General features: G+C 36.2%; 1 long non-coding RNA gene across 6 annotated transcripts in view; it reads left to right on the top strand.

Moving 5' to 3' along the window:
- LOC147996079 (uncharacterized) overlaps window positions 1–12,310 on the top strand; it is a 127,861-nt gene that overhangs the window by 13,315 nt on the left and 102,236 nt on the right. For 3 of the 6 annotated variants that reach the window (XR_015670865.1, XR_015670859.1, XR_015670856.1), the window contains exon 1: window positions 8,950–9,202. The exons of 2 other annotated variants lie outside the window; for them this stretch is intronic. This is a non-coding gene — a long non-coding RNA (uncharacterized LOC147996079). Of the gene's footprint in view, window positions 1–8,892; window positions 9,203–12,310 lie in introns of those variants that run through there. One more of the 6 variants, XR_015670848.1, reaches the window with a different exon arrangement.

Genomic DNA, 12,310 nt, shown 5'->3' on the forward strand with positions numbered 1-12,310 from the left:
TAATTATTTCATGAGAACATTCTGATAGATCCCCAACAGAAGGATATATACTTTCCAAGGGTTTCCATTCTCTTAAATGCTATAAATTTGAGAAATGGATGCTCAATTTTGTAAACTTAGATTGTAACTTCAATTTTTTTAAAATCTAAGTTTGTTGTTGTTTACTATAATTTACTGCACAGCCTTGTTTTAATTAGATAATCAACCTAAATAATTATTAACAACATTGATAATATTATAATTTTGTTTGTTTGCTTTTAATTCAATATCCAAATACAAGATCAAGTCACAAACAACAAGATGGTTGGATTATGCTTAGATGAGATAAAAGGCAAATTTCCATCCCTGAAGCACTGTGATGTATTCACAGTATATTTCCATTTATTCTTTGCAAATCGGTTCAGGTTTTTCTTTTACCATTTCTGACATAGTAACTGGTTTTCCTTCTGCCCCACTCTCTAGTCTTTCCCTTCTATGGTTTTGCGTATCTATGAAAGCACACATCAGCCTGAGCTATTTCTTATTGGAATTTTGTACAAATCCTGTGTTAAGAGTTCTTAGGTGTTAGGGATGTTCAATGTAGAAATAGTATTTGCCATTACTTTATTTAAAAACTTCATTAACAATGTTCATTCATGTCTGTAAAGTATTGATTTTTTCCCCCACTACCATAAGACTTGCGTTGTCTTGTCGACTGACATGGGTCACTGAGAATTCAGGACTTTGGAATATTTGGTCATTATTGACCTGAAGAATTTAAAAGGAACCTTAAAGAGGTTGTCTTCATTTCCTATTAAGGATTCAGTGTTTATCTCTATGAATGTCCTTAGGTTTCAGTACAGAAAAGGGCTTCGCTGATGATAATCTGTTCTCATTCCTTATCTAATGAAAAAATCAATTCTGGTTTCATGCATGTGTGCCTGTGTATATGGAGAGTCTATTGTATTTGGTATAAAAACGAATGAAAGCATTGTCCTCATTTAACCATTGCTATTCAAGTAACCTGCAACATACAACTTTTCAGTCAACTGACTTAATGGTTCTTAACTTCCAAACAGGCTAAGTGAAGATCCAAGGTCCCAGTTATATATAGACACATTTTCAGTGTTCAAATATAAGTCATATTATTGGTCAATAATAAATGACCCCCTTGCTTTGCTGTTTCGGGTTTAACTTATTTATTTTCACAAAAATACAGACATTCCTATGTAGCTAATAGTCTACATAATAAATATATAGTAAGAAACTGCCCTAAACACCCGTGTTTGGGCACCATTTCAAAACAATGAGGTTATGATCTCTGGGGATGGGGTCCTATTGTAGGTAGACTACCTCTAAATTTTTATGGTACCACGATTCAGAAATCCACCAGTTCTCCAAATAGCACACAGAGACAGGAACAAAAACTAAACGAAAGACAGTAAAAGATTTAATACACAAATGGCTTCTTCCAAATAAAATCCCTTTAATTTATGAAATACTTTTTAAAAAAAATTTTTTAGGATGACCCAAAGAATACAAGATCCTCTAAATCAACATAATCAACGCATATGACTTCAGGCAGCATGCAGAGTTTACATGGGTCTGCAGCAGTGTATATCTTAGTGATGAAAGGCAAAGTGAAGACATGCCCCAGACCTCACCCAGACATTCTCTCCGATTGGAAATCAGTTTGAAATAGAAATTTAGTTTCCTCCAAGGGAATCTTACTGGGGAAACAACCTGCTCTTAAGGTTAAGCTGGGAGCCCATGCAATGGCAACTTTGGAGGTTTTCAGTCTTATAATATCATGTCAGGATCTTCCTTTTTGTTAAAAAATTTATATAATATATTACATATATTTCGTTAAATATATATGAAACCAATCTTCTTTTTACCCCCCAGGTCCTTTGCTTGTATTCGTCCTTCCAGTTTATTGGTTTTACATTCTCCTGGGTGTGTGGAGAAGTGGGTCTTTGTTACTTGTGCCTTTTTTCTTTCCTTGGACTCTTTTCCTTCTGATTGTTTTGTTCAATTCCAACATGTTATTTTTTAATCTCATTATATTATACTTTATTATCAACCCGTAGAAGCCTGTTTGTTTTCTGATGAGAGAAAGGGATGGAGTCACGTGGTTGGGTAGGTGAGAGGAGCTGGGAGGTGTAAGAAGAGAGGAAAGCATGGTCTTAATATTAACATATCAATGTTAATGTGAGGAAACAATATCCACTTTTCACTGCAAAATTACTGCAAAAAGTTGGCTTGGGATTAGGGTGGCTTCTAGATAAATTTTCATAGGTATTGGCCACCACTGTAGATAAGTTATTCAGGCACAGTATTTAACTTAGGAAGATCAGTCAACTCGTAAAGGCCATGCACATTGGTGCAGGAATACTCTGTGACAGCCATGAGAAGAGTAAGTGTAAAGCCTTCTATTTAATCGCTGGATTATCTTCATGCCCCCTACACATTGATTTTCCAAAACAGCTATTACTTTCAATATATCTCTGCATTTGGCCATTAAAATGCCTGTCTAAAGAAAATACAGGGACAAAGAGTGCAGCAAAAACTGAAAGGAAAGGTCATTCAGAGTCTGCCCCACATGGGGATCCATCTCATATGCAGCCACCAACACAGTCACTATTGCTGATGCCAAGAAATGCTTACTGTTAGGAGCCTGATATGGGTGTCTCCTGAGTGGCTCTGCCAGAGCCCTACTGATACAGATGAGGATGTTTGCAGCTAACCATCAGACTAAGCACAGGGACCCCAAGGGAAGAGTAAAAGAAAGGACTGAAGGAGCTCAAGGGGTTTGCAACCCCATAGGAAGAACAACAATATCAACCAACCAGACCTTCCAGTGCTCCCAGGGACTAAACCACCAACCAATGAGTATACACGGAAGGCCCCATGCCTTCAGCCACATACGTAGGAGAAGATGGCATTGTCTGGTACCAACATGAGTAGAAGCCCTTGGTCCTGTGAAGGCTGAATACCCCAGTGTAGGGAATGCCAAGGCAATGAGGTAGGAGTGGAGGGCATGAGTGGGAGCATCCTCAAAGAAGCAGGGGGAGGGGTGATGGGAGAGGGAGAACCAGGAAAGGGGATTACATTTGAAATATAAATACATAAAAATATCCAATAAAAAACCAAACCAAAACAAACAAGAAAAGATGCCTACACAAATAATATTTACTAGCTCTTGAAATGAATGTGCTGATCTCCTATAAAGTAAATGCCACACGGTGAGCTGTAGTTACGTTTGCTGATACCCGTCATCTTGTTATTTGATCTTCTCTAGTGTTTAACAGAAACCGATGCAGATGAAGTTCTTGGAGCCATGGTTTAACAAAATAGCCAGAAAAACATTAGAAAAGGACATTCTTTCCATTACAATGGTCATGGGCTCCAAGCATTCAGATGACGAGAGTTTCTAGAACTGCACTTCTTTGCTAGGTATGACAACTCTCCATACTGTTCAATCTTCTACAACTCATGCTTCAGTGGTAAAATTGCAATTTCCCTTTTTATAGCACCTGTGGAAAAATTGAATGCAGAAACATGTGTGAAGAAATCTTGGCATGTAACTACAACTCAGGCACTGTGCACATAGAGAGAGCTACAGTTGACATTTTGTTGTAGAGCCTGGGTCTTAGTGGTGCCTGGGTCTGGTCCATTGTACTGTATGTACTGTTGCTGTTGGTCCCTGGTACCAATTAGACAAAGCACCATTTTCAAGTTATTGTCAAAACATTAACTGACAGTGTCCAAAGCTCACTCGACATTTTCTAGTTTAAGGAAAAACAGCACAAAAATCACGAGGAGGCCAAACAGAGAGAGACAAAGGTGCCTCAGGGTTTGCCCTAGACCACAGTGACATGGAAATAAAGTCTTTACAAGGAAACAAAAACCAAAAGTTAATATTGTTCTATTAAGGCTGGAGAGATGGCTTGGCATTTAAGGACACTTTTTACTCTTTTAAAGGACCTGGGTTTGACTGCTAACACCCATACGGTGAATTGCAAGCATTTGTGACTCTATTTCTAGAGGACTAGACATCTTCCTCTTATCCCAGAGGGAAACAGTCATGCCCATGGTATGCATATGTGTGTGTGTATGCATGCATGCATGCATATATGTATGTATGCAAAACTCATACAAGTAAAATGAATAAATATTTTAAAAAGTTGCTATCGTAGCTATGATCAAATCATAGCTATGGTCTGGCATCTCCTATTCATGCATTGTTAGAAAGAGAAAAATATTAGCACAACAAGAGAAACTTGAAAATGGCATTAGCAGAACTTAAATCTGGACAACTAAGGGCATGAGTTTTAGAATGTAATTGTTTAACTGTTTTCAATCAGGGAGCCTTTTCCTACTTCTTGAAGTTGTGCAATAAAGTAATTATCACAATGATTTTCTGAAAACTCTCTCTCCTCTCTCTCTCTCTATCTCTCTCTCTCTATATATATACATGTATATATATGTATATATGTATGTATATATACATATGTATATGTATATATATATATGTATGTATATATATGTATACATATATATGTGTGTGTACATATATGTATATGTGCGTATGCATATATATTCATGCACACAAATAATTTTTCTGTATTAAGTACTCACAATTCACATTTTATTGCTAAGACCATTATAAATAGGATTGGCTGCAACAAAAGATCCATGTCATTACTGCAGTGTATAACATATGTTGATTTTTTTTTTGTAAAGGCAAAAGGACCTAGAAATATTGGAGCAATAGCAGCATGCATTGAACATATTGGCTGCTGTCTCCCCAGTGATGGAAACATGAGCACTGAAAGGGTTAATGGAAGCTTTAAAACAATACTTGCCTTAAGTGTCAGTGGTTTTTATGGCTTGCTGGAGCCTGAAGCTCTATCATTCTATTTCCCTTGTGTCTTGTCCATGTAGTCTAGGAACTCCAGCCCTCTACCTTGGATTAGCAAACACGAATTAACAATGCTTCAGTTGACCTCAAGATGTCCTACATAAAAACCAATACAAATAATACCTTTTACTTTTCTAGCTATCAAGTTTTAGCAGAGTGTTATTTTTGGCAGCAAGTGGCCTTTGACATTACTTTGGAACGGCTTTCTTTGGTTGAATCAACCTCAGGTCACTGGAGAAGAACAGAAGCTTTGAGGCTGACAGAAAGAAAGAGGTGACTCGTGGGCCAGCTTCAAAGCACGGAGCAGGTGCTTATGAAAAGCCATGTCCTCCAACTGGTACTCTAAGCCCACGTTTCATTACTTTGAGGGGACCATCGTGTTCACAAAGCATGAAAAGCCTTCAGTCTGTTTCTGATATATTTTTTAAAAAGCATCTTAAATTAATAATTTCTCCCCAATGCCCAATTTCTTTATTTAGGATGAAGTAGATAATTATAATTAAATGACAATAGTAATAAAAACTATTTCATTTTGTTATAATATTAACTGGCAGGGCTTTTTGTATGTTTTACTATAATTCTGGATTTTTGAGGGGGAAGGGTTTGCTTGGTTTTTAAGAAATTAAATTGTGGTTGCTTTGCTTTTTTTTCAAATACATTCTGATCAAAATTATATCTGTTGAGAGCTAGAGTTTTTAAAAAATCCTTAGTGCACTAAAATTTGAGGCTGCACATCAGATTATATTATTAAATTGATACTTTTCTGTCTCAAATATAAAAAAGAGCCAGCAGATTATCTGAGGACAGAGAAAATTCCTTTTATTTTTATGAACTAATATTAATAAGTGCTATATCACTGGGGCTGATGGTGTATGAAAGTGTAATGGTTTACTATTACATCATATTCACTTTTGCTGAATACATGAAGTTGGGCATTTAAAGCAATGATTAACAACCATTAATCAATAGTCAGTTTTTCTGTATGGTATGCTCTGTTAGCTTTTTTCCACAACTGTGAAATGTCCTTTACCTAATTGTGACACTTGTCTTCACCAGTTTTTTATCCTCAAATTGGCTTGTCCTAAGAGATTAGAATAGATACCTCCTTCCTGTCCTTTGGAAGGAGCTCTTGTGATGCCCACATTTTAGGTGGCACAGGCTTAACACAATCTGATGCTGGCATCCAGTTGTGAATCTTCCCATTCAACTGCATAACCCACGACAGGGCACTGTGCTTAGATTTCTGTGGTGCAGATACTTGGGGTTTCTGATCCTAAGTTTCATGCTAAACAAAATTTGCTCAGTAAATTTTTTTTAAACTCATCATCGTGTCTGTAAGGAGCAATTTATTCAGTGCCTGAGAGAATTCAGACACCAGACAGTTATATAGATCAAAAACCAAAACCAAAACCAAAAAACCAAAACAAAGAACCTGGTCAAGGTCATTTTTGCTCACTTCATCAATCTGCTTGTAATTTGTTTGCAAAGCCAAAGTTTATGTTTTTACAGTATCTGTTTTAGAAAGAGTTTCAAACAAGAATATTGTGTAAATAATTTTTCTTTGAGTAAATCTAGACCTCACCAAGTTGATGAGTTCTCTTCTCTTAGTGTTGTTTCTTTTCCTTACTAACACTGTTCTTTTGCTCAAACATTTTTCTCCATGTTTTTAAGAGTCAGGTCAACTGTTGCACATCTTCATTTTTTAAATAAAATGTAATTGTTTTAAGATTAAATTATTCTAGCAATATAATTTTCTATAAGGTAAATGATTATAAATATTTTTTATAAAATTTAGTTAGTGCAGACTTTTCACATATAAAGTTTGCAATTAGTCAAAAATCATAATCTGTTTGTCATACTGTTTGTCAACAACCTATCTTTCAAATCATCACCATCTATCTGTCTGTCCACCTACATATCTAGCTATCTGTTAGTCTGTTTGCCTATCTATCTATCTATCTATCTATCTATCTATCTATCTATCTATCTATCTATCATCTGTCTGTCTGTCTATCTATAATCTACTTATCCATTATTTATCATATATATATATATATCCATATATATTCTACCCCTCAGAGCATTACAGTTGCTCAGGAATTTTATCATAGACTGAAATGTAAATATTTTCCCTTTAATGATGCTTAATCATGATTTTATTTTATCTTGGCTTCTTTACATTAAATTTCAGCACATTTTAAAACTCCAGAGGAAGAGCATTATATTAATTGATGGTTTCTAGTGTTTGAGATTCATACTACTGTGTTGTGGTAGATAACTTTTTAGACTAGCAGCTGCCAGTGGGCTGACAGCTGACTACTCCATGTAGTTTTGTGACCCAAGGTCTCTGATGAACAGAATGCTGCTGCTTGAAGTATATATATATATATATATATATATATATATATATATATATATATATATATATATATATTTTCTCTTTTGATTTATTTATAAACTGGTAGAGATTAGAACTTCTGATTTAATGTAAACTTTCCATTATAGCTCAAACTTTATACTAAAAAGTCACTTTGTAAGGAGTGATTTCACAATATTTATTTTAATAATGAGATTTCATTCGAGTTCCAGACACTTGCTCAGAATGAAGAGTTTGTGAGTTGCCTTTCTGTTATGCATTCTGAACTTATATTAAAAAGTATTAGCTAGTTACATAGTTTCACTACACTAATATGAGAGTGGCTTGTTAAGGGCTCCCTTCTTCATATGTGTTGCAGCAACTTTTAGTTTTCTAAAAGAGCTTATCATGCAGTAGGAAACACTTTTCTACCTCTCCCTTCTGTGAAAAGGAAACAACTAGGCTGTGTGTCTGAGTTTTGTGAATCTTCAATGAGTATACTCAATGAAAATGCAAGCTAGCTTTTAGAGCAGACTAATCTAAAAATGCAACCAGACATGTTCACTCTTCTGTCAGAAGAAAACAATACTTGTTATTGTAAAGAAGTCAGAGCTGCCAGGAATGGCGCTAGGGTAATGAGATTATGTCTACCTTAGTTGTTAAAGGACACAGAAACATATTCCTATATGCTTACTGTTGTTTTGTAAGGACATCCAGGAATATGGTGACAAAGACAAAGTTTGTGTTCTCCTTTCAAGAGCGATGCTAATTTTATAGCGTGTCACATAAGCTACTTTCATTTTCAAAGGGCTACTATTTTAAAACAGCCTTCGGTATAAACAGGAATTTTATTTCACGAGTCAAGTATATTTAAGTTTTGTAATCTAGATAAATTAAGAAGAACATCTCAGATGGTGAAAACATTTCAGATGTTTTCATGTCTTCTTTTTATTAAATGAGACTTGACAACATAGTCTCTATCTTATCATTGAAAGACAGTCCTTTTAGTTTCACTGCGGTAATATGAGATTTGAATGCTACTCTGTTTCCAGCTTTTATATGCTAGGCAAACAAAGCAAAATGACTACTGTAAGTTTGACTCACTTCGACAGTACACATACAAATATAGCTTGTATCTTTCAATCTTTGCAAATGACATCAGATAAACAATAAAAATTGTACTTCAAATATATCGATGTCTTAAAATGCAAAAGGTTCCGATTTCACCTAATAATGCTACCCACTGGCACTCATTGACTTATAAATGATTTATAATATGTTTTATAACAAAAAATGTAAATCAATATATAGCAAGTTGACATTAGTCATGAATGAATTCATTATTCATAAGCTAGCTCAGGAATGGAGACCTCAGTGAACTTATTGATTAAGGTAATTATTATTGGTTTCAGTAAAGATCTGAATACCCTCAAATGTAAACACAATGAACGTGATCCGGCTGCGTTGTAGTTGTATGGCTGTGATAGCAGACTAGGCTGACAGTCAGTAAATGAGAGGAGGTTGTTCCAGGAATGGCTTGTGCCCAAGAGATGTATTTGATCCAGAATTGCACCACATAAAACAGGGTCATTGATGTTTGGAGGCATCGTCAGACTGAAAGTAAAGTTATATCGATTGGGCCTGCGATATCAGAGGCTGGAGAGGCGACTAAGTGGCTTCCTGGAGAATTACAGCAATGCAGGACTTCTGAAGAACTGCAGACGTTTCTAGACTCAGAAGAGCAGCGTCCACATTTAGAACACAGCACTCCCTGTTAAATTTCTTTCTTCTTGCATCCTCTTCCTCAGTTACAACTCCTTAGGCATAGGTTGTCTCAGTAGAGCAAAGAAAGGGAAGCAGACACAGGACAGAGGGAAAAGAAACAAAACCGATGTTCTTTCTCATCACAGCATTTGAACCCAGGACCAATAATTACAGCAAAAGTGAGTGCTTCTTTACTTGTGGGATGAAAAAGCTTGTGAACTAAATGTTATTGGAAGAATTTGTGGTCTGTGAAAATAATAACCGACTTTGGGACACAGTGAAGATTTGGGACAAAAGGGAAGAGAAGAATCATCATGTATGAGGGAGTTGGAACATGCTGTGTTGGGAAAAGATGTGTTTATTTCACGCTGTGTCTCCCGGGGTGACGTTTTCCAGCATCACACCATGGAACAATTTTTGACGCTTAAAACCACAAACACCTAGTTTTTATTATTTTGTGATTTGTGTAGTCACTGGTAGAGTAAATAGATCAGCGTTAACCAATGACCCACAGACACTAAATGGTTCAGAGAAGAGGCATTTAGATTGTGAGTTCTGGGTAATCTGAGTTGTGATAGGTACCTACTCTCCCCCTTCCTCATGAACTCATCATCTTCTCTGTGTATAACCAATAATCATCCCTTTCTAGGTTGTTTCTCTCTCTCTGTAGATCTACTTGAGACATTTAGTTCAGTGCTTGGCCCAGTATGGACACATGGCAGGAGCTTAAGAAGTGCATGTTTAATGCCAACCAACCAGAGCTTCCAGGGACTAAGCCACTACCCAAAGACTATACATGGACTGACCCTGGGCTCCAACCTCATAGGTAGCAATGAATAGCCTAGTAAGAGCACCAGTGGAAGGGGAAGCCCTTGGTCCTGCCAAGACTGAACCCCCAGTGAACGTGATTGTTGGGGGGAGGGCAGTAATGGGGGGAGGACGGGGAGGGGAACACCCATAGAGAAGGGAAGGGGAAGGGGATGTTGGCCCGGAAACCGGGAAAGGGAATAACAATCGAAACATAAATAAGAAATACTCAAGTTAATAAAGGAAAAAAAGAAACGCATGTTTAATAAACAACTACACCAATAAATACATGTGAAACCTATGTCTAGGAAACATGCAATTGAGGGTGTTGCATTTAGTGTCTTCATCCATCGAAGAACACATTCTACAAGAACACATTTTTTCCTAAAGAAGATAATTTGCACCTTTTTGTCTCTCCTCCTATATGTGATGCAGCAAGTACTGAGTTTGAAGTTATTGTTACTTTGTTTTGCTGAAAAAAAATGCTTGCCTTTCTTTGAGAGGATAATTGGTTATCAGAATTAAGAAACTCGGAGCGTCATAGTGATTAGAAATTTTATTTTCATAGTGGTTGGCATTAACACAGAGGCTGAATCTGGCTGTGGTGTCACCTGTCTATAATGGCATTTGCGAGGCAGAGTTGAGAAACAAGTGATCGAAGACAATCCAGCCTATAACCTGTAGAGTGAGATTCTGTCTCAAGAGTACAGGAACTCTTTTATTCTTTAGATTTAGTTTGTTATCCACAATTTGAAACACTCGATAGTCTCAAAAACTTGAAATCCCAACCCCCATTCTCTACAAGAGTAAATGTGTAAGAAAATAGGAAATGAGATCTCACATATCCTCTCGCAGCTGTTCACTCCCCCTGTGACTTTGGCAAACATTTTTTGTTCTATTCACTTGTACTAGTCAGGAAGTTGTCATAAACACTAATTGAATTATGATTATATCTTCATTTTGGATATGCTAATCTGTGTTGAGTTTGAATTTTCTACCTTAATATCACACATTGCTTGAAAAATGGAGCTAAATGAATTGAGAAACTGTGTGACTGTAACATAGTAACTGTTGCTAGGGAAATAATTCCGTTGTAAACATTTTGGTGATAGGTGAATTGGAGTAAAGGTAGTTTTCAAAGAGAAATGATAATATTAAATTAAGCATATAGTTCTTTCTGTAAATGCAAAATCAAATGATGTGTACTATAAGCATTATGGCAAAGTTTAGGGACCTATTAAGTCAAATCTACAATTAAATAGTTACAGTTCCTTTTTGTATATGTTACAGAATGGGCAAATTATTCAAACAAATTAAGTAGCCTTCCACATATGCTAATAATTTAATGAATGTGAATATTTAGGAAAGAAAGAATTTAAATAATATGTATAAGAATGCCAAGAGATAAGAGTGATGTGTGCTCAGTCCTTATTGTCTATTCTTTTTACACAGCCTTCTTCTGGTAATAATAAGTCTAACACAGTGTGCAAGAAAAAGGAAGTTTGCAAAAATATACAAACATAAAAGTATGAAAGTATCTTAAATAAAGTCTCCTCCTAAAAATGGGACAACGCTTCTGCTGAATAGCATAGGCTATCAAATAAAAAGAATGCTCAGTGTGAGGTATGGGTTACCCATTTTTGAGTCCCATAGAGTTTTCTCCCTAAAAACATTACAGACATGATAGTCTGTTGAGTACATGAACTTCTAGAGGCTGTGGACAGATGTTCAAAGCACATAAAACATTATATCTTTTGAAACCCTATCATGGAAGCTGGATGGCCTCAGGAAACTCCACCCTTAGCTGAGGATATATTGGAAACCGAAGGCTACTGGTAGAAAGAATGTCTAAACACAGTAGGACTGACCCACATGTGAACTCACAGAGACTTGAGCAGCATGCACAGGACCTGCATGGGTTTGTACTATATAGGGTCCAAGAGCTGAAAGGACAATTAGACACAGGCTCTCATCCTTAACCCACAAGCTATCTTCCAATAATACCCACATGCACATAAACAATTTTCTCCAGGGAGTCTCAAAGGGGGATGCAAACAACCTATTCTTGAAGGTAGGCCATATCCCCAGCACTAGATGGCCAACAGTAAAAGAACTCAATGGCTGTAATACAGCAATCTGAATTTTACAAGAACAATAATTATAATAAGCAATTCTAGGCTTTTCAACTTCAAGGGGAGAAGCTTTGACTATGTCTAGCCCATCATTTCAAGAATATATAATTTTCAGCATGTTTGTAATATAGCAATGTGAATTTTATAAGGACAATAGCTATTGTCACTGTTACTCATTAAATTCCAGAAACCGGAGTTTAAAAATTAAGGGTATTAATTTTTAAGCACAGTGATTTATGTAACAGTGAATATTAGTGGCAACGATGGAAACAGAAAAGCCAGTTAGCAACTCATGATTTACTATACGACATGGAAACATTTGGTGAAGGCTGGGTAAGAGAATGGACA

This window comes from Rattus norvegicus, chromosome 2 (genome assembly GCF_021556685.1).
Source record: "Rattus norvegicus strain SHRSP/BbbUtx chromosome 2, alternate assembly SHRSP_T2T, whole genome shotgun sequence".
Classification (NCBI taxonomy): Eukaryota; Metazoa; Chordata; class Mammalia; order Rodentia; family Muridae; genus Rattus; species Rattus norvegicus.